At 41.8% G+C, this 20,858-nt stretch overlaps 1 long non-coding RNA gene across 1 annotated transcript in view; it reads left to right on the top strand.

Annotated features, from left to right (window-relative positions):
* LOC108636074 overlaps window positions 1-20,858 on the top strand; it is a 76,900-nt gene that overhangs the window by 15,714 nt on the left and 40,328 nt on the right. The window contains exon 2 of the long non-coding RNA XR_001918127.1: window positions 18,485-18,547. This is a non-coding gene — a long non-coding RNA (uncharacterized LOC108636074). The remainder of the gene's footprint in view (window positions 1-18,484; window positions 18,548-20,858) is intronic.

The raw sequence follows: 20,858 nt of genomic DNA, 5'->3' as shown, positions 1-20,858 counted from the left end.
CGGTACATTCTACTGTGAAGGTAAATAATGTGCAACTCAGAGCCACTTCTAATGGTTAGAAGTACAGTACTTTAGATAACTGGCTAGGTCTTTTCTCCACCTTTTCTTGGCATAAGCCCCTGGAAAGGAAGCCAGGGAGATTAAGAGTTGCCTCTATCTGATAATAGCCCAGAAACTTAAGAGGAGGCAGTTCCCACAGCAGCAATCTGAGTCCAGTAAGAGAGCTTAATGAACTGCCTGTACCTGTACAATTATAAGAGTTTGTCTCTGTGCTAAGATATCAGAGGAACTGATGAAAAGAAAGTTAATAGGAATATGAGAATGAGGAAAAAAGAAGTGGGGATTGAAATTGCATAGTGTGTAATCCTGATGGTTCCAGTTCTAGTTCAGTCGCTCAGTCATGTCCGACTCTTGGCGACCCCATGAACCAAAGCACACCAGGCCTCCCTGTCCATCACCAACTCCAAGAGTTCCCTCAAACACATGTCCATTGAGTCAGTGATGCCATCCAACCGTCTCATCCTCTCTCATCCCCTTCTCCTGCCCTCAATCTTTCCCAGCATCAGGGTCTTTTCCAAGGAGTCAGCTCTTCGCATCAGGTGGCCAAAGTATTGGAGTTTCAGCTTCAGCATCAGTCCTTCCAATGAATATTCAGGACCGATTTCCTTTAGGATGGACTGGTTGGATCTCCTTGCATCCAAGGGACTTTCAAGAGTCTCCTCCAACACCACAGTTCAAAAGCATCAGTTCTTTGGCACTCAGCTTTCTTTATAGTCCGACTCTCACATCCATATATGACCACTGGAAAAACCATAGCCTTGATTAGACGAACCTTTGTTGACAAAGTAATGTCTCTGCTTTTCAGTATGCTGTCTAGGTTGGTCATAACTTTCCTTCCAAGGAGTAAGCGTCTTTTAATTTCATGGCTGCAATCACCATCTGCAGTGATTTTGGAGTCCAGAAAAATAAAGTCTGACACTCTTTCCACTGTTTCCCCATCCATTTGCCATGAAGTGATGGGACCAGATGCCATGATCTTTGTTTTCTGAATGTTGAGCTTTAAGTCAACTTTTTTACTCTCCTCCTTCACTTTTATCAAGAGGCTTTTTAGTTCCTCTTCACTTTCTGCCATAAGGGTGGTGTCACCTGCATATCTGAGGTTATTAATATTTCTCCCAGCAATCTTGATTCCAGCTTGTGCTTCTTCCAGCCCAGCGTTTCTCATGATATACTCTGCATATAAGTTAAAAAAGCAGGGTGACAATATGCAGCCTTGACGTACTCCTTTTTCCTATTTGGAACCAGTCTGTTGTTCATGTCCAGTTCTGCTTCCTGACCTGCATACAGGTTTCTCAAGAGGCAGGTCGGGTAGTCTGGTATTCCCATCTCTTTCAGAATTTTCCACAGTTTGTTGTGATCCACGCAGTCAAAGGCTTTGGCATAGTCAATGAAGCAGAAATAGATCTCTTTCTGGAACTCTCTTGCTTTTTCCATGATCCAGCGGATGTTGGCAATTTGATCTCTGATTCCTCTGCTTTTTCTAAATCCAGCTTGAACATCTGGAAGTTCACGGTTCACATATTGCTGAAGCCTGGCTTGGAGAATTTTAAGCATTACTTTACTAGCGTGTGAGATGAGTGCAATTCTGCAGTGGTTTGAGCATTCTTTGGCACTGCCTTTCTTTGGGATTGGAATGAAAACTGACCTTTTCCAGTCCTGTGGCCACTGCTGAGTTTTCCAAATTTCCTGGCATATTGACTGCAGCACTTTTACAACATATCTTTCAGGATTTGAAATAGCTCCACTGGAATTCCATCACCTCCACTAGCTTTGTTCATAGTGATGCTTCCTAAGGCCCACTTTACTTCACATTCCAGGATGTCTGGCTCTAGGTGAGTGATTACACCATCATGATTATCCGGGTCATGCAGATCTTTTTTGTACAGTTCTTCTGTGTATTCTTGCCACCTCTTCTTAATATCTTCTGCTTCTGTTAGGTCCATACCATTTCTATCCTTTATTGAGCCCATCCTTGCATGAAATGTTCCCTTGGTGTCTAATTTTCTTGAAGAGATCTCTAGTCTTTCCGATTCTATTATTTTCCTCTATTTCTTTGCATTGATGCTGAGGAAGGCTTTCTTATCTCTCCTTGCTATTCTTTGGAACTCTGCATTCAAATGGGTATGTCTTTCCTTTTCTCCTTTGCTTTTCTTTCCCCTTCTTTTCACAGCTATTTGTAAAGGCCTCCTCAGACAGCCATTTTGCCTTTTTGCATTCCTTGGGGATGGTCTTGATCCCTGTCTCCTGTACAGTGTCACGAACCTCCGTCCATAGATCATCAGGCTCTCTATCTATCAGATCTAGTCGCTTAAATCAATTTCTCACTTCCACTGTATATAGTCATAAGGGATTTGATTTAGGTTATACCTGAATGGTCTAGTGGTTTTCTCCACTTTCTTCAATTTAAATGTGAATTTGGCAATAAGGAGTTCATGATCTGAGCCACAGTCAGCTCCTAGTCTTGTTTTTGTTGACTGAATAGAGCTTCTCCATCTTTGACTGCAAAGAATATAATCAGTCTCATTTCAGTGTCTCAGTTCAGTTCAGTCACTCAGTCGTGTCTGACTCTTTGCGACCCAATGAATCGCAGCACGCCAGGCCTCATTGTCCATTACCAACTCCCGGAGTTCACTCAGACTCACGTCTGTCGAGTCCGTGATGCCATCCAGCCATCTCATCCTCTGTCATCGCCTTCTCCTCCTGCCCCCAATCCCTCCCAGCATCAGAGTCTTTTCCAATGAGTCAACTCTTCGCATCAGGTGGCCAAAGTATTGGAGCTTCAGCTTCAGCATCATTCCTTCCAAAGAAATCCCAGGGCTGATCTCCTTGCAGTCCAAGGGACTCTGAAGAGTCTTCTCCAACACCACAGTTTAAAAGCATCAATTCTTGGGCGCTCAGCCTTCTTCACAGTCTAACTCTCACATCCATACATGACCACAGGAAAAACCATAGCCTTGATTAGATGGACCTTAGTCGGCAAAGTAATGTCTCTGCTTTTGAATATACTATTTAGGTTGGTCCATGTGTAGAGTTTTCTCTTGTGTTGTTGCGAGAGGGTGTTTGCTATGACCAGTGTATTCTCTTGGCAAAACTCTATTAGCCTTTGCCCTGGTTCATTTTGTACTCCAAGGCCAAATTTGCTTGTTACTCCAGGTGTTTCTTGACTTCCTACTTTTGCATTCCAGTCCCCTATAATGAAAAGGACGTCTTTTTTGGGTGTTAGTTCTAGAAGGTCTTGTAGGTCTTCATAGAACTGTTCAACTTCAGCTTCTTCAGCATTGCTGGTTGGGGCATAGACTTGGATTATCATGATATTGAATGGTTTGCCTTGGAAATGAACAGAGATCATTCTGTCGTTTTTGAGATTGCATCCAAGTACTGCATTTCAGACTCTTTTGTTAACTGTGATGCCTACTTCATTTCTTCTAAGGGATTCCTGCCCATAGTGGTAGATATAATGGTCATCTGAGTTAAATTCTCTCTTTCCAGTCCATCTTAGTTCGCTGATTCCTAGAATGTTGATGTTCACCCTTGCCATCTCCCGTTTGACTACTTCCAATTTGCCTTGATTCATGGACCTAACATTCCAGGTTCCTATGCAATATTGCTCTTTACAGCATCGAACCTTGCTTCTATCATCAGTCCCATCCACAGCTGGGTGGTGTTTTTGCTTTGGCTCCATCCCTTCATTCCTTCTCGAGTTATTTCTCTACTGACCTCCAGTAGCATATTGGGCACCTACTGACCTGGGGAGATCATCTTTCAGTGTCCTATCTTTTTGCCTTTTCATGCTGTTCATGGGGTTCTCAAGGCGAGAATACTGAAGTGGCTTGCCCTTCCCTTCTCCAGTGGACCGCATTCTGTCAGGCCTCTCCACCATTTTAATTTGGAAAGGTGTGTTATACTTGTTTTCTGCGTATGCCTGTGCTAGAATTAGTGTCATGCTAAAGAAAGAGGGCAGTGGTTTATCTGCTTTTCAGAATATATTGTTTCAAATCCCTATTATGTTTTAAGGACTCAGAATCCTATTTAGTTACTTCACTATCTAAGATTAAATTTACTTTCTTTGTAGATTCCCACCGACAGTTCACAAGCATTCCAGTTTATCTACATCCTTACCAATGCTTGTTATTTTATTTTTTTTTTAGTAGATATCCTAATGGCGTCTCTGAGATGGTAGTCTTTTTACATATTTAGTGTTTTCATATATGATTGGTGGCATAATGTTGCCTCTGTAGTTATTATCACATTACTGTTCTTCCACAGCACTTATCAGTCATACGTGCAGTGCTTTATTTTTTTGTTTTTTAGTTGTTAGCATAAGCGCAGGGACCTTGTCTGTCTGCATCACTAGTATCTCTAGGGCTGAGACAGAACTTGATCCCTTAGAGTTGCTTAGCGAGTATTTGATGAATGAATGAATGGAAAGTAGAGAGGCATAGTATAGTGGTTGAAACCAAAGACTTTGGCATCAGACAGACTTGGGTTTGAATCCTGGTTTCCTTATTTATAAAATGGTTTGATAGTGCCTTCCTCATAGGATTGTGGTGAGAGTAAATGAGATCGCATATGTGAAACCCTTAGTGTTGCCCCTGGGACATGGTAATTATCTGATAAGTGGCAGCTTTTATTAGTAGAGAGAGGTCAGCTGGCCAGCAGGGCATCAGTAGGCTTGGGACTTAAAAAAAAAAAAAACACCTCATTTTGTCACTGATTAGCTGTGTAATATTGAACAAGTTTTCTAACATCTTTGAATTTTTTCCCTCTGTAAGAGCATTAAGGTAGATGACCCCTAAAAAGCCCTTCTGTGATTTCATTTGATCCTTACATTTATCACGATGTTCATTCCAGTAGTCGTTACCATTTCACACTGTCTCAACTTCAGTTAGGGTAGGAGGTTGTTAATCTCGGTCTGAATCTCAGAAGCGTCTAAATGATAGAATTAATTTCAAAGAGTGTTTTATAGAGAAGATCATCCCATTTCAAAAGTTAAACCATTAAAATAGTTGAAGACGCATTTGCCCCTGCATGAGGTGTTTAGTAATGATCTAATACACCAGGTTGCTTGTGAGCACTCCGGGATCACAGACATGGAGGAATGCAGATCGTAATGTAGATTGCAGTGACAGTTTGGTGGTTTTGCTGGGTTGTGTTGCACTCGACTCTTAGCCCTGCGTTAAAGATACCTTTTTGTCCATTGCTCTGCTGCTGACTGATGGAATAAATAAAATCATTTTTAAGAGAAGGCTTTTGACTTGTAGCTCAGTAGGTAAAGAATCTGCCTGCACTGCAGGAGACCTGGATTTGATCCCTGGGTTGGGAAGATCCCCTGGAGAAGGAAATGGCAACCCACTCCAGTATCCTTGCCTAGAAAATCTCATGGACAGAAGAGCCTGGTGGGCTGCAGTCCATGGGGTCGCAAAGAGTCGGACATGCCTGAGCAACTAATACTAACACTAACTTTGACTTCTGAAATGTTGCTGGCTGTGTCCCTGTTTTTCTTAGCAAATATGGGCCCAGATATTTAAACTCAGTCTGGCTGGATTTGAGAGGAAGAGAATTTCATTAGTTTTCCCAACTAAGTAAGATGGTATGACTCCATCCAGCAGTTTTGTTTGTTTGTTTGTTTTTGTACAAATGCTTCAGAGCAGAGAATGGAAGAAGCTGGTTTTTTGTCGAGCGTTTTATGCTAGCCGCTGTTTGGTGCTTTCGCGTGTGCTGTCTCATTCTATTTGTTGATGGAATAGTGTTGCTCAGTGTCACCACCCTAATCACTTATAGGCAGTCCTGCAATGGTCCTTTTTTGTGAGCCCCTATAAGCTTTTCTTAGGGAGTCACTGCTGCTAACCCCAAGAAAGTATCAGTATATACTGCCTTCAAGGAGAAGCTCTTTTGGTTTCATTAAAGACAAATAACCTGGATAACTTTTGCCATCAAACTCCCTGGTCTCTTCAGAGGTGGTTTCTGGTGGTCTGCAAGTAGGAATCCTAAACACTTTCCTCGCTGAAGAAATAGTACAGTTGGTGATTAGACCCCCAGGTGAAACACACACACGTATGTGTAAACTTCCTTATCTGTTAGTACATCAGTCATGTGGAAGACATTCTGTGATTTAGATCTCTGCTTAAACATTTGTTTAATGTAGGGGCCATGGAAGCCACTTAATAGCTGTGTGACCCTGAGCTAGTACCACTTTCTCTGGGCCTGTGTCCTCGTCAGTTAGAGGGGGATAGAATTCTCTTGTAGGAATGACGTCAACATGAGTGACGTACCATAGGTGAAGCCCCACAGATGTCGCTGCTGTCCATTGCTCCTCTTTCCATTCTGTTTTTGAAATAACAGTAAAATCTCTTTGAGCATAACTTGGTTTGTTAATGCCTTTGTCAAAGTTGCCTATTCACATGTCATAGGGCTTGACAGTGAAATTTATTTTTCTTTCCTTATTAGTTACAAATGCTATTAGAAGTTTATTCTGGTTCAGACTTTGGAATGAGGAAAGTTTCTTAAAAGCAGAATTAAGTGAGTTTGCTTTAGACATCCTTCTGAGATTTAGCCAACTTGGACAGAATTAGAATTGCGTTCATAGTGGAGTTCCCACCTGGAACATAGTTGGCAATAAGAAAGGTTGTGCAATCACATGCCTTATCAGATGTTCAGTAAGTTTATTGTTGCCTGAAAAACTGGAGGAAGTTCCCTCCTCCTTTCTTTTCCATCAAGAAGCTGATTGTGGATTAGGAGATGAGTAAATGAAAATGAATCTGACTTTGGCAATTGGAGAATGAGAAAAATGCTAACCCCGGGCATCTAGGCTTGTTTCAGCTTCCCAGGGAGCTCCTCAGAGGTCTTGACCTATGGGTAGTAAGTGCTCAAAACAAAACAAAAACTGTAAAGTGGAGCCTGGACTTAGTAGGGTCATTTAGAAGATTTCAGGTTGATAATGGGGATGCAGAGGTGATTTTCACTGGCCAAATCAATTCTGGTGTTTTGGTTTTACTCATCTAAAATTGAATGCATTCTTTCCAGAGTAGCAGGAATGATCGTAAAAACACAGATTGAATCTTGCCACTTCTGTGAAACCCTCACCTCCAGCCATCTCCCATCACACTTAGAGTAGAATGGGCATTTCTTCCTGTGACCCACATCCCACACACGCCTTGTCTGCGCTCACCTCACAGCATGGGCCCTTTCGCTCAGTCAGCCACGCAGTCATCCCTTGGTCTCTCTTCAGTTGTCCAGCTTTCTTTATCACCGTCTTTAAAAAGTAGGTGCTCTCTGCCACAGAATTCCTTCTTTGTTCTCTTTTACAACCTGGTAACGATTTGTACTTGGTTTTCTTCTTGATGGCTGGCTTCCTTGCTTGTTTTTGTCTTTCTGTGCTCTGAGACTATGAACTCTATGAGGGCAGAGACCATGAGTTTTGTCTAGCACGTGTTGGCTTGTGGCAGGCTTTAAATAAATATTCGTTGAATGAGTGGCAGTTTGATGATTTCTGCTTTACAGGGAAACGCACTTCAGTTCATAAACGAGCAGACATCCTCTTACAGACCTAAGTCTACGAGATGGTAAAGGTCGACATGCGGCCTTTTTCAGGTGCTTTGTTTCCCTGGTTGCATCTTGTTTGAATTAATTTAGATGGTTCTTGGGAACTTTTTCCTGGCCAGAGTTGGATTAGCTCTTCTTCTTGTTTGGGCTGTGGCACTGTGTGCTCAGCCCTTTCATGAAGCAGGTTACCACTGGATTTTATCATTGTGTCCTCAGAACTCAGGTTAGTGCCTGGCACCTGCTAGCTGTGCTCAGTAAGTATTTGTTCAGTGAAAACTAAGTGTTAGAATTGAGATCTATGTATTAAGAAAAGAACAGTTTTTCCTCTGGTAGATTATGGGGCTCATTGATTCCAAGAATCACTTTGTTCTTTGTTACTTCGGTTCTCCGGATCATGACATAAGTTAAAAAAAAAATCAAATCTTTATAATGGACTATATTTCAAAGTGAAGTCGCTTAGTCGTGTCCGACTCTTTGCGACCCCATGGACTGTAGCCCACCAGGCTCCTCCCTCCATGGGATTCTCCAGGCAAGAGTACTGGAGTGGGTTGCCATTTCCTTCTCCAGGGAATCTTCCTGATGCAGGGATCAAACCCGGGTCTCCTGCATTCCAGGCAGACGCTTTTACCTCTGAGCCACCAGGGAAGCCCATATTTCAGACACATGTAGAAGTAAAGAGACTAATAAAATCAACCACCACCATGGATCTACCACCCAGCTCAACAGTTATCAACACATGACCAATATTGTTTACCCTTACTCCCCTCTTCTGCCTCAGTATTTAAAAACAAATCCCAGACATTATATCATTTCATCTGTAAATACTTCAGAAGGGTATAATCAATTTAAGAACCAGCTGACTTTTGGAAAAACCTGACAGAAAAATTCCATTTGCCTCCTTGAATCTAGTTGTAGGTGCCAGCTGGTGAATTTCCATGTGCTAAACCACTCCCAAGGCCTGACTCATTATTGAAAGCATATACTGCATTGTAATTGCTGAGATAGCAGCAGTTTGCTGAGATATGTTATCCTGGTGAAGTATGTTTCTATTGGATGTAGAGAGATTACAAATAAGTGAAAACAAGTGAAATAAGTGAAAATAAGTCAGAGATAAGTTTTTTCCTTTTGTTGTTCAGCGTTGAGTTGCTGCCCTATGAACTGCAGTATGCCAGACTCCCCGTCCTTCACTATCTCCTGGAGTTTGCTCAAACTCATGTCCGTTGAGTCGGTGAGACTGTCTAACCATCCAACCCTTTGCTTCTGTCTTCTCCTTTTGCCTTCTGTTTTTCCCAGCATCGGGGTCTTTTCCAGTGAGTCAGCTTTTCACATCAGGTGGCCAAAGTAGTGGAGCTTCAGCTTTAGCATCAATCTTTCCAATGAATATTCAGGGTTGATTTCCTCTAGGATTGACTGGTTTGATCTCCTTGCAGTCCGAGGGACTCTCAAGTATTTTCCAGCTCCAGAGTTAGGAAGCATCAATACTTTGGTGCTCAGCTTTCTTTATTGTCCAACTCTCACGTCCATACATGACTACTGGAAAAAACATGGTGGTTTACTCGGTTAAGTCGTGTCCAACTCTAGAAACCCCATGGACTGTAGCCTGCCAGGCTCCTCCGTCCATGGGATTCTCCAGGCAAGAATACTGGAGTGGGTTGCCATTTCCTTCTCCAGGGGATCTTCCCGACCCAGGAATTGAACCTGGCTCTCCTGCCTTGCAGGCAGATTCTTTACCAACTGAGCTGCGAGGGAAGCCCATAGCTTTGACTATGTGGACCTTTGTTGGCAAAGTGATTTTTTCTATTTTTACCTTTGGAGATGTGTAAAGACAGATACTTTTGACACGGTGCTTTACAGGCCTTTGAGATTCTATCTGGAAGATGAAGGTGAAGTATGGTGTGTGGATTAACAATTTCCCACAGTACTTTGTGGCTGGATTCCTGAGAGTCACAATTAGCCATAAAATGGAAAGTAAGAGTGCTGGGAGACTTAGACCTGGAAAGACTCCTAAGCCTTGGGAGGTGGAAGGGTTAGAACCTGAGCCAGCAGAAAAGACACACGGCTTGGAAGTGGTCATGGTTGGTTTTATTCTAGAAGTTAAAGTTGTAGATCCCTTAGATCTCTGTAAATAGCCTGGGTGAAATAAAATTTCCTTTAGGACAGGAAGAGAAGGCACTGTTTTCTTCCAGCAAATATTTTAATGGATTAAGTACTATTTTTTAAAAATTTGAAGATTGGCACCGAGTGAATGGTTGGACTGGAACAGTGTTTTCCTGTGATTCCAATGTTTTGTGGAAAAGAAATGGAAGAGGGGGATGCAAATGATCATAACAGCTTTTAACTACTTTGGTGTTTTAGGTGATGTTTTAGTTGCTGAGTGAAGTCCAACTTTTTGCGACCCCATGCACTGTAGCCCACCAGGCTCCTCTGTTCATGAGATTTCCCAGGCCACAATACTGGAGTGGGCTGCCATTTCCCTCTCCAGGGGATCTTCCTGACCTTGGGATCGAACCCAAGGTCTCCTGCAGGTGAATTCATCACCACCGAGCCCCCTGGGAAGCCCAGCTGCTTGCTTTAACAAACCACACGAGAGAACAAGACCCTGGCTCTGAGAGGCTTCAAGGCCTGGCCCTGCAAGGGTCGCAGCCTCGCTTTCTCCTTGCCCTGAAGCACCAGATGAGTCTTCTGTTCGTAGCATTAGTAGGAGAGGGTGAGTGTGGTGATCCCAGGATGATTCTTGGCAATTTATTTTGAAAGTCTGCTTTTTGTTTCCTGCCTTTGTACTCCCATAACCATTAGTTAATGCCTGTAATAAAAAGTACGTAGCACACAATGCCTTGAATAGGGATTTTGTCATAATCATCTGTGTATCCTTAGCGTCTAGCACATGGTCACTTGGAAAATATTTGTTGACACATGATGGTCCGTTTCCAGCCCCGAGATGATGTGATTTTTCAGTTTCTCCTGGGCCTTGACTCAGAACGTGGGAGTCACGCTAGCCCTGTGCAGGCCCCTCTCTCCGTTGTCCAGTCAAGGTGTGTTTGTCCTCAGGCTCTGGTCTGTTCTCTTCTCTGGGGACCTTCTAGGGAGCAGAAGGAGAGAAAAATCTTGTGTTTGGAACAAGGGGAGCCTATGAGACTGAAGGTGATCGGTCATGTTAGGGTCACTGGGCTCTTCCAGCTGCCATCTGGATGAAGAGCTCAGTGCTGGATGAAGGATTCAGATGCCAGGAGCTCATTGCGTTTATCGTTCTTCCTCATTTGCTGTGATTTGACCCCATGCCTGAAACTGTGGTGTGGAATAGATTTCAGTCTCGATCTGCCCCCACCACTTCTGATCCCCTTTATCCTCATCTGCCTTTTCCTTTTCTTCCCTAAAGCACTCATTACATTTGAAGGTCTGTGCAGTTTACCTGTTACGTTTATTATTGTGCTTTATGTCTCTGTCAGAATGTAAGCTCCAGGAGAACGAGGATCTGTCTTTCTCGGTCGCCGATGAGTCTTTGCAGCTGCAGTGCCTGCATGTGGTAGGCCTTCACTAAATAATTGTTGAATAAATAAATGAACCGTGAGCTCCTGAACTGTGTCTTTTGCTTAAATCAATGTTTTTGAAGTACCTAGAGCCTATACCAACAAAGCGGTTTATATATTTGAATATGTCACCAATAACATCTCCTCACAGTCATTCTGGAAGATAGGTGGTATTATGTTTTTTTTTTTTAGCATCTCTGAGCCTCAGGGAAGCTGAGCAATTTATTCCAAGATCTATGACTAATGAAGGTTGGAACTGACATACAAATCCAGATCTGACTCCAAAGCCTACGTTCTCTGCTGCCGTATTATATCTTCTTAAACCGTTCATTCAATAAATATTTATCTAGTGCCTACCAGGTTCTAGGCAACTTTGGCAGTCAAATAGCAGTTTATTGTGGGATACTAACCAAAGTCTTTTAAATTTTGTCATCTCTGTTGTATTCTTTATGAGCGATGAGAGGTTTAATGTGTTTATTTTATTTATCTGCAAGCTCTGCTTAAATGCAGGTAAAAATAGGCATGAAAATGCCTCTGATAAAACTTTGGTTATCCAGAGATCAATTTGCTGTCATTTTCAAGCATCCAGAAGAGTTCTGAACCCAAAATTAAGAAAAAGAAAAGCAAGTGCCTTAGATAGTCAAGAAAGAAAGAACTTTTGAGCATGTTGACAATTCCTGCGAAGACTTGAATGCCAAAAGTGCTGTGAGTAGTCACTTCTTCCAGAAATTGAAGGAGCTTGTTGATTAAACTGGCAATGTCTAGTTATAAATAGGTCCGCATTTCTTGAGAAGAAAGCCAAAAAACCTAGGTGGAAGGATATTAAGGCATGTGCAGAGAAGGCAGAGTGGAGAATGGTGGTCGTCAAAGTAAGTGGGGTTTGGAGTGACTGGGACTCAGAATGAGTGGGGGACTCTTGAGAACCTCGACGAAAAGCCAGATCAGACACTTCTTTGTGGGTCAGAGTTGGACCAGTGCCACAGGAACGCCTTCAAATGCAAAGTGTTCCGAAGCCACAGATATAAGAATCCTCTCCTTTGAATGCAAATGAAAACCGCAGTGAGATACCACTTCACATCCTTTAGGATAACTATTACCAAAAAACTCTGAGGAGGAAAAACGGGAACCTCGGTATCCCAATTGTAACACGGTGTAGCCACTGTGGAAAACAGTTTTGTGGTTCTTCAGAAAGTTAAGCACAGAACTGCCATAGGTACAGCAATTCTACTTCTAAGCAAATACCCAAAAGAATTGAAAGAAGGGACTTAGACTTATACACCAGTGTTTACAGCAGCATTATTCATAGTAGTTACAAGATAGAAACAACCCAGATGTCCCTCCGCTGGTGAATGGATAAATGAAATGTGCTATGTACACACAATGGAATATTGTTCTGCCTTCAGAAAGAAGGAAATTCTGAAACAACGTACAACATGGGAAGCTTGAAGATAACTACGCTGAGTTTTGAAGCCAGGCACAAAAGGACAAATATTGTATGATTTCTCTCACATGAAGTACCTGGAATAGGTAAATTCATAAAGACAGAAAATAAAATAGTGTTAGCGGGGGCTCCAGGGAGGGGGAATGGGGAATTACTGTGTAATGAGTACAGAGTTACTGTTTGGAATGATGAAAAAGTTTTGGAGGTGAATAGTGGTGATGGTCCCACAACATTGTAAATCTGATGCCCCTGAATTTTACAGTTAAAAATGGTTAAAATGGTAAATTTTATGTCTTGTATGTTTTACCATGGGCTTCCCAGGCGGCACAGTGGTAAAGAAATCCACCTGCCAATGCAGGAGACGGCTTTGATCCCTGGTTTGGGAAGATCCCCTGAAGGAGGAAATGGCAACCCACTCTAGCATTCTTGCCTGGAAAATCTTATGGACAGAGGAGCCTGGCGGGTTACAGTCCATGGGGGTCACAGTCGGGCACAACTTAGTGACTAAACAACAGCAACGATAATTTACCATGCATGTTTAAAGAAACCTCTCCTCTTGTGTGTGCACTTGAGTGGAAGTGTGTGTGGGGAGGGTACAAATGCGGGGCGCCACAGTGAGGCCCAGTCTCCACGTTCAGTGATGGTGGAGATGTGCTGTCTCTGGGGTGATAACCATGAAGTCATTCTGCTGTGGCCGTATTTGTAAGCACAGGAGAGGGAGCTAGTTGTTAAGAAAGTGTTAACTGACAAGAAACTTGATATCCTTTCTTGAAAGAAGTACTGGGGGACTGGGTGGGAGAGAGACCTACTTTTCATGATCCATTCAATGTGCTGCGAGGTTTTTTAAAACCATAGTTGTGTATTACCTATTTTGAAAAATTAAAATAATTTATTATGGAGAAAAAGCAAGGAGTAATAAAAAATTATTCATTTTATTCTGTTTAAGAAAATAGGAGTGTACGCATTTATTAAAACTTGCTACAGAGGTGTGAGAGTCAGGTTTGAGATCTAAACAATGATTAGAACTCAGAGACAAATGGACCCCTCCTCTGCAAATCCACTTGCAGTAGGGCTTTGCTGTGATTTACTCTCCACCCGTCATCTCTGTCAGGACCACCTTACAGTGTTAGGAGAATCACGTAAGACAATAGATGTCCAGACACCTGGAAAGCTATAAAGTGAGTTTTGCTTTGCAGTTTCAAAAAGTGATCACTGTATCTGCCCATCCAGAGCTATGACTTCAGTCTTTTTACACAGTGAGATAGGAGATGCTTCCATGACTTGTTATGGGGTGCTGGCAGGGGAAGGTGAAACTGGGAACTTTCATAGAGTTGGAAACTCCCCATCTGCATGGAGGGTTTGAGATTTTAGTGTTTTATTTGTAAGTTATGTCCATGTTCTAGTGCCTTACCAAGGGATTCCTAGGTGGTGCAGGGTAAAGAGTCCACCTGCCAGTGAAGGAGACTCAAGAGATGGGGGTTTTATCCTTGGCTTGGGAAGATCCCCTGGAGTAGGAAATGACAACCCGCTGGAGTATTCTTGCCTGGAGAACCCCATGGACAGAGGAGCCTGATGGGCTACAGTCCAGGGGGTCGCAGAGTTGGACAGGACTGCGTGGCTGAGCCTGTACACACAGGCGTGTGTTAGGCTGGATGCTGCAGCTGTGCTGGTAGTCGGACTCCGTAGGTCTCACTCATTCCCTTCCTCCATCGTGTACATGTGTGTGCAGTGCCTATGGTTTTGCTTCTCTTCCCCTCTTGGCATCTTAATTAAACGTTACCTTAGATGTTATTGAAATTTTCTGTCCCAAGTTCAATTGATAAAAGGAAAGGAAGGGCTTTTGGTGCGCGTGAAAGGCTGCAGAGCATGTGGCTCCTCATGTTTCTAGTCTCTTCTAGAGGAGGTTTTAGACTTGTCTGGGAGCAGTGGTCTTTCTTGATTCCACTTTGAGGCTCTCCAGTATTAATAGTTCCAGCCAGTACCAGCACTTTGAGGGGGCTGCATGGACTGACATTTCTCACTTCCTTTCTTGTTCCAGGAGGCCCAGTCCACCTAATGGTCTTATCTTTGGAAGTGGAATCAGGCAAAAATCAGGTTTAGATTTTTCTTTCAGATGTTCAGTTTGAGGAGCTGTAACCATACCTTGTAGAGGAGCTTGTGTAAAAACTATAGTTCATTTATTAAATTGAAAATTGTTTTTCTCCTCCTTTTTTGATATCAGACAAACATTTATATTGATTTTTCTTCTTCTTTTCATTTTCCTTCCATTTTATTTTTGTTACTTTTCTTCTATTTTTTGCATCTCTTTCCCCCCAAATTAAAATGAGACAATTGCATTCTTTCAAAAGAAATGTTTGTTTGAAAGATAACTGTGGATTCTGTGAAATTACTTTTTTTTTTTTGGTAGGAAGTTTATGTTTTAAAAGATAAGGATAATGTCATCTTAGATTGTAAAAATTATTCCCATACGCTTTGGAATGTGAGAATAACTTTTTAAAGTTAAACTCCTAGCAAAGATTCTGTGTAAGCAGGTATTGAGCCAAAAGCATTGAAAATAACTGCTATAATTTTTCTATTGCTCAAGTTTTTAAGGGACAGCATTTTCACATCTTTAGGGCGCAATTTTAATTTTAAATTCTTTTCAGTTAGTGAATAAGTGTAGGTATTTAAACTTTTCTTTCATTGTAATTTCCAAAACATGTTCTGTCTTGATAAAACAGTGTGTTAGGTAGTATGCAGTACAATAAATTAATTGGATTAGTAATCAGATTCTGGTCCCAGTCTTCCTGTTATCAGGTCATTGAACTCTTTCTGCTCTGGTTCCCCAACTGAAATGGGAGGGATCAGATGTGTGGGCTTTGAGGTTTATTTATAAAAATTTAGTCATTCCAATTTTATTGGCATTTTTCTAAAGCTGATAAAAGAGTAAAAATGTTCTGCTTATAATACTGTTCATATAAAGCACTTAATTTGTTTCAATATAAAGTAAGTTAGACTGGATTCTGAAGGGGTTTAGTCAGTGGATGACTAAAACAACTTTTTTATGAGATGGTCTCATGTAGAAATCAGTTTCAAAATACTTTCTCTGACAACTTGGAACTTAAAAACCGGGATCTCATTTTAAGTAAGATTAATCATTGTAAGAAATCTGTCATTAGCACGTATCTTATTTCTATTATGATATTTTAAAAATAGTAACTCGAAACTATTCAGTTGACTTTTCTGCTATGGCTTTCATTGAAATACTATTGCTATAGTCATTCTCCCTGACTGAGTTCCTTTTCCTGAGAATAAAGGATTGAGCTCATACCTTTGCACAACTATCTAGAGAGTATTTTAAGCTTGGCATGTTCAAACCTGGCTGACTCAATTAGTATGTGGACAAACTAGCGCGTTAGAACATTTTTTAAGTTCCAAGCCACAAATTGTGCTTTCAGTGAACACAGACCTGTATAAAATGAACACTTGAGCCTTGAATAGCACAGACATGCAAAATGCCCCTTGCCGTGGGTGACTGAGTGCCAGTGAGGCTCCTGCTTGGCCGGCACGCTTCTTCCTCTGCTGGGAGCAGTGTCAGGAGCAGAGTCTAGAGAGGGTCTGGTCCTTTGGCACTCTGCTGCCCTCTGCTTCGGGCAGAGAAAAAGGCTGCTGTCTTACTTCTTAAACTCTTACCATATGGAAAGTTTCTATAAATAAACCTTGGAATTATGATTGGTCTTCTAAATTTGTAACCTCTACCATCTGTGACTAAATCCAGTATAAATACCTATTTAAACATACATACGTCTTCCCAGGTGGCTCAGCAGTAAAGAATCCTCCTGCTGAGCAAGAGACATGAGTTCCATCCCTGGGTCGGGAAGATCTCCTGGAGAAGGAAATGGCAACCTGCTCCAGTATTCCTGCCTGGGAAATCCCATGGACAGAGTAGTCTGGCAGACTACAGTCCATGGGGTCACAAAGAGTTGGACACACCTTAGAGACTAAACAACTGCATTCAAAGTCAGATCATTTCAGTGAGAAAGATCACCATCCACAATATCTAAACAGTCAATTCACTTAATTTTACCTTTGTCCATTGGCATGGATGAACGAGGACCTCATTTTTTCATCAAGCAGAAACTAGTCAGCTGGTTGTGTCTGACTTTTCTGTGCATGAATTGTTGCATATTATGTAGCATACATATTCATGAAGATGTTAAAGTACATTAAATTTCTGACAGACTGAATTGTTTAAATGTACTAAATGACTGACTTTTTAGTCTTTTTAATATTTTAATTTTTAGCTGCTCCGTGTGGCATGTGGAATCTTAGTTTCTCTGACCAGGAATTGAACCTATGCCCGCTGCGGTGGAAGTGCAGAGTCTTAACCACTGGACCACCACCGAAGTCCTGATTTTTTAGCAGAATCCTATCGTTATTCATTTTGTAAATTTGAGTCTGTTGGACCTTCAGTCAGCAAGTGCATAATGGGTACCTATTACGTGCCAGACACTAGGTCTTGGGGGATATAGAGTCATATAAAAGATGTTACCTGTTCAAGTAAGAGATGAGCAAAAAAGAAACCTGAGGAAAGGAGAATCTTTTATCGCCCTAGTGGAGAAATGGACAAATGCCACTCCATGCAGGTGTGGCAGAGAGGTCAGTAGATTAGCTCTGGAGAATTGGAAAAGGCTATAGAAAAATGTTTCAGTGGAATCTTGAATAATAGTATTTATAACAGAGGTTATATTTTATTGAGTACCTACTCTGTACTAGGATTAGTTAATGTTATCTATCAGGGAAAAAGTCTGGGGTTGGGGAGTGGGGGAACTTTCAAAGCAATAGGAGAAACAACAGAGCTATCAAAGATTGTGTGTTCTAGAAGGGAGAAGTTGGGCATGATTAATGAGGAGGGGAGAGAGGCCAGTGGACAAGGGCAAAGGCTGGTGAGACTGGATGGGATCAGGTGATAAAGGACCCAGATTGTCTCTGCCGTCATGGGTTGGTTCTCATTTCCATGCCCGTAGGGCGTTTCTCCTGTCTGCCTTTTTTTTTTTTCTTTAGGTCCAACTTTAGGGCACTTCTTCTGTGAAGCTTTCCTTGGCTTTCCCCAAAGGTTATTGATTTTTTTTTAACTGAATGATTGCACAAAGAGAGTGTACATTGTAATAGGACATTCCATTTCTTGGACTGTTACTTGGATTTAGTATGATCTCCCCAACTAGTTTCTCAACTCCTGTAGGACAGAGAATGAATCCTGTTGAACACCTGGTATAGTGCTTAGCTCACCATGGGGACTTAAGAAATATAAAATGGAACATTTTATAAACATCAACCATTGAGACAGCCCAGCAACAGTGGTTGAGATTGCCTACATTTAAAAATTTTTTGAGATTGCCTGCATTTTTAAGAGGCATTTCTTAACACTAGTAAGAGCAATTTTCAGAGGTACAGGTCAGTTGTCATTTGTATGTAAAACGAGTTGATCAATATCTCATAGGGTTGTGAGAATTAAATTAATTAGTACATTTAAGCACTTAGAATAGTGCCTAGCATATAGCTAGTGTTCAGTCAGTGTTGCCTGTATCTAACTCTATGTTCAGTTCAGTTCAGTTGCTCAGTCGTGTCTGACTCTTTGCGACCCCATGAATCGCAGCACGCCAGGCCTCCCTGTCCATCACCAACTCCCGGAGTTTACCCAAAGTCATGTCCATCGAGTTGGTGATGCCATCCAGCCATCTCATCCTCTGTCGTCCCCTTCTCCTCCCGCCCCCAATATCTGGGCCTTTTTGCCAGTGACACTCAGCTACTGTTGTGGGTGTAGAGAGAATAGGAAGCAGATAAATAGCTGGTCAACTCTGAAACCAAACACCTTGTAGGAACTGGAAGAACTGCTTATATGGCATGAACTTTTATTTTTCTGTTTGTGTTTTAGTGATCGAAGGGGTATGATTGGCATGGAATTGAATTTCATCTGTCTGTGGGAGTTGTAAACAAGGTAGGTCCCAGGTTTATTTACACTTCCCTGCCTTCTTTTCTAAGGTGTTTGTTAGTATTTGATTGATTGAATTTGGTTATTATTTAGGAAAATACTCATCGTGGCCCCATAATGGCCCTATGATAGTTTGTCTGGTGTTGTGGGCTACATCTAGGGTCTTGTCAGAGGGTGTTGAATGCCAGTAAGCAGCACAACCAAGTTAAAATTCTGGTAGTCATAGAACTGAACCATGAAAACACACACAAGCACCCACACACATACACCCCCACGCACACACACACACAGCCACACACAGCCACACACCCCCCACCGCCCCACTCCCCATGACCCACTCCTGAGGAGCCACAAGTTCTTGTATTGGAGCCATTGTATAAACTAGCTTGGGGTAGTGGGGGATGACAGGCCAGCTAATTCTTCTGGTCACTAAAATTCAGCAGCCTATGTGAATGGTGACTAGATGCAATCAAAGGGCTTATCGTGACAGTGGCCAGGCCATGCTGACAGCTGTAACTCCAGCCAGTTATTGCTGACAAATATAAATTTTCTTACTGATGACAGAATCGTCTGTCTGTCTGTAACCACTAGAGTTTGATTTGACACAGCTTGCTTGTGTTCCTATCTTAAGCTCCGGAGCCTGAACAAAAGTACACCAGTTATGACTGACTTATTTATCTGCCTCGTATCAGATGCCCACAAAAAGAGTTATAGACGGCAGCTTCGTGCAGCTCTGCAAGCCTATTTCTGGCAGAACATTTCCTGTCAAAGCAGAGATGAGTGCCGTTGTGTGTAGCTTTAGTTTTCTGTATTCTCAGGTGTGTGGAGACCCCTTTCCTCATTGGGGCAGGAAACTTGGATCATTTGGAGGGTGAAATTGGTCACCAAAAAAACCAATGGCAGGACTCTCCACGGTCTTCCAACCAGGAATCCTGTGAACTTGACCATGGAGTTCTGTGGGCTGATGACAGTAATTTGGGCTCTCGCTGCACCTGCACTTAGAACAGGTTCTTGAGACTGGCTTCCAGTCACAAAGAACAGGAACGGCTGATTCCTTGCTACAGGGAAAAACAGTTGAGCCACTTCCTCTAGCAGAAGGCAGGGAGGCAGGGAGAGTAAAATTTAACTTTAGCAGAATAGCCTTCATCATCATCTGGTGCCTGAATTTTCAGAGTCTGATCTAGGTGTGCAGTCAGGAAATTACCTTCTTTTATTTGCCTGCTTTGTATTGGGGTACAATGAACAGGAACTATTTTGGGAAATACTTTAAGAATTAATGGAAAGGAAAGAAACATTTATTGAATGCCTACAGAAGGTTAGGCATGGTCCTGTAAACTTTAAAGTTCATCAGTATTATTTTTCAAGTCTAGATGGATTAACACCATGAATATCACTATCTTGAACTATTTTGACTCTTATTATACACAGAGGAGGTAGAATTATACATTAATAGGTTATTTCATTTGTATCTGCTGGAACATTCTTTTATGGAGGAAGAGAGAAAAGACCTACATGGCATGGCTTTTTGTTTTTATTTTCTGGGCTTGCTACTGATTCAGCCAAAGTCAAAGAGGAGACGCACAGGTCTGAAATTAGAGACACCTGTGCTGTTTTGGAAGCTGAGACTTGACCCAGGATTTGCCGGAGTTGGTGCCAGGGAGGTCAGAGTAGGTTAATATTTTCATAGCTCAAAGCAAATGTGAATTATGGTTGTTTGTAGGTGCATTTTTGCTTGATCTTTGTAGTTACAAATAGGGTAAATATTTTAAAATACAATACTGCTGTTTTGGGAAACTTCTGCAAAAGTCCCTGAACCAATGCAAATTAATATTCTCCAAAAAATACCCCGTGTGGATGTTTTGACTGACAGAGGGCATTGACTGATTGTCATCAGACATGTGAAGAAATTACCATAGGTTCTTTTAAAACAATTTGATTTCCTGCTTTCAAATTTTTAAAAAATTCTTCTCAGAGGAGCTACCATCTCTGTATCTCAGCACATGCAATAATGTGAGATTAGAATAAATTGTTATTCTCTTCTGGGGAAAGGAAAGTAAGGAGGATAGGAAAGTAGGTTGAAGTATTCCTTCTCCTTAATTCCACATTTAAGGTTTTCAAATCTAATGTCTTTATACTCTTAAGATAGGAAGATTTTGTGGTCTTTGCCAGGTCTATAGTTACCCAGAGATACAGTACTGTTGTTTATTGGGCTGAGTGAAAACATTAGTATTTCTTAATCTATGAAAAATTTCCTTTTTATTTTCCTGTCAAATGAATTACTGTACTTTTCCTCTTGGCTACTTCCTTTCTTTAGTCA

The sequence above is a fragment of the Capra hircus genome, chromosome 5, assembly GCF_001704415.2.
Source record: "Capra hircus breed San Clemente chromosome 5, ASM170441v1, whole genome shotgun sequence".
Classification (NCBI taxonomy): Eukaryota; Metazoa; Chordata; class Mammalia; order Artiodactyla; family Bovidae; genus Capra; species Capra hircus.
The sequence above is the reverse complement of the archived record's forward strand: the minus strand, read 5'-3'. Positions and strand labels throughout refer to the sequence as shown.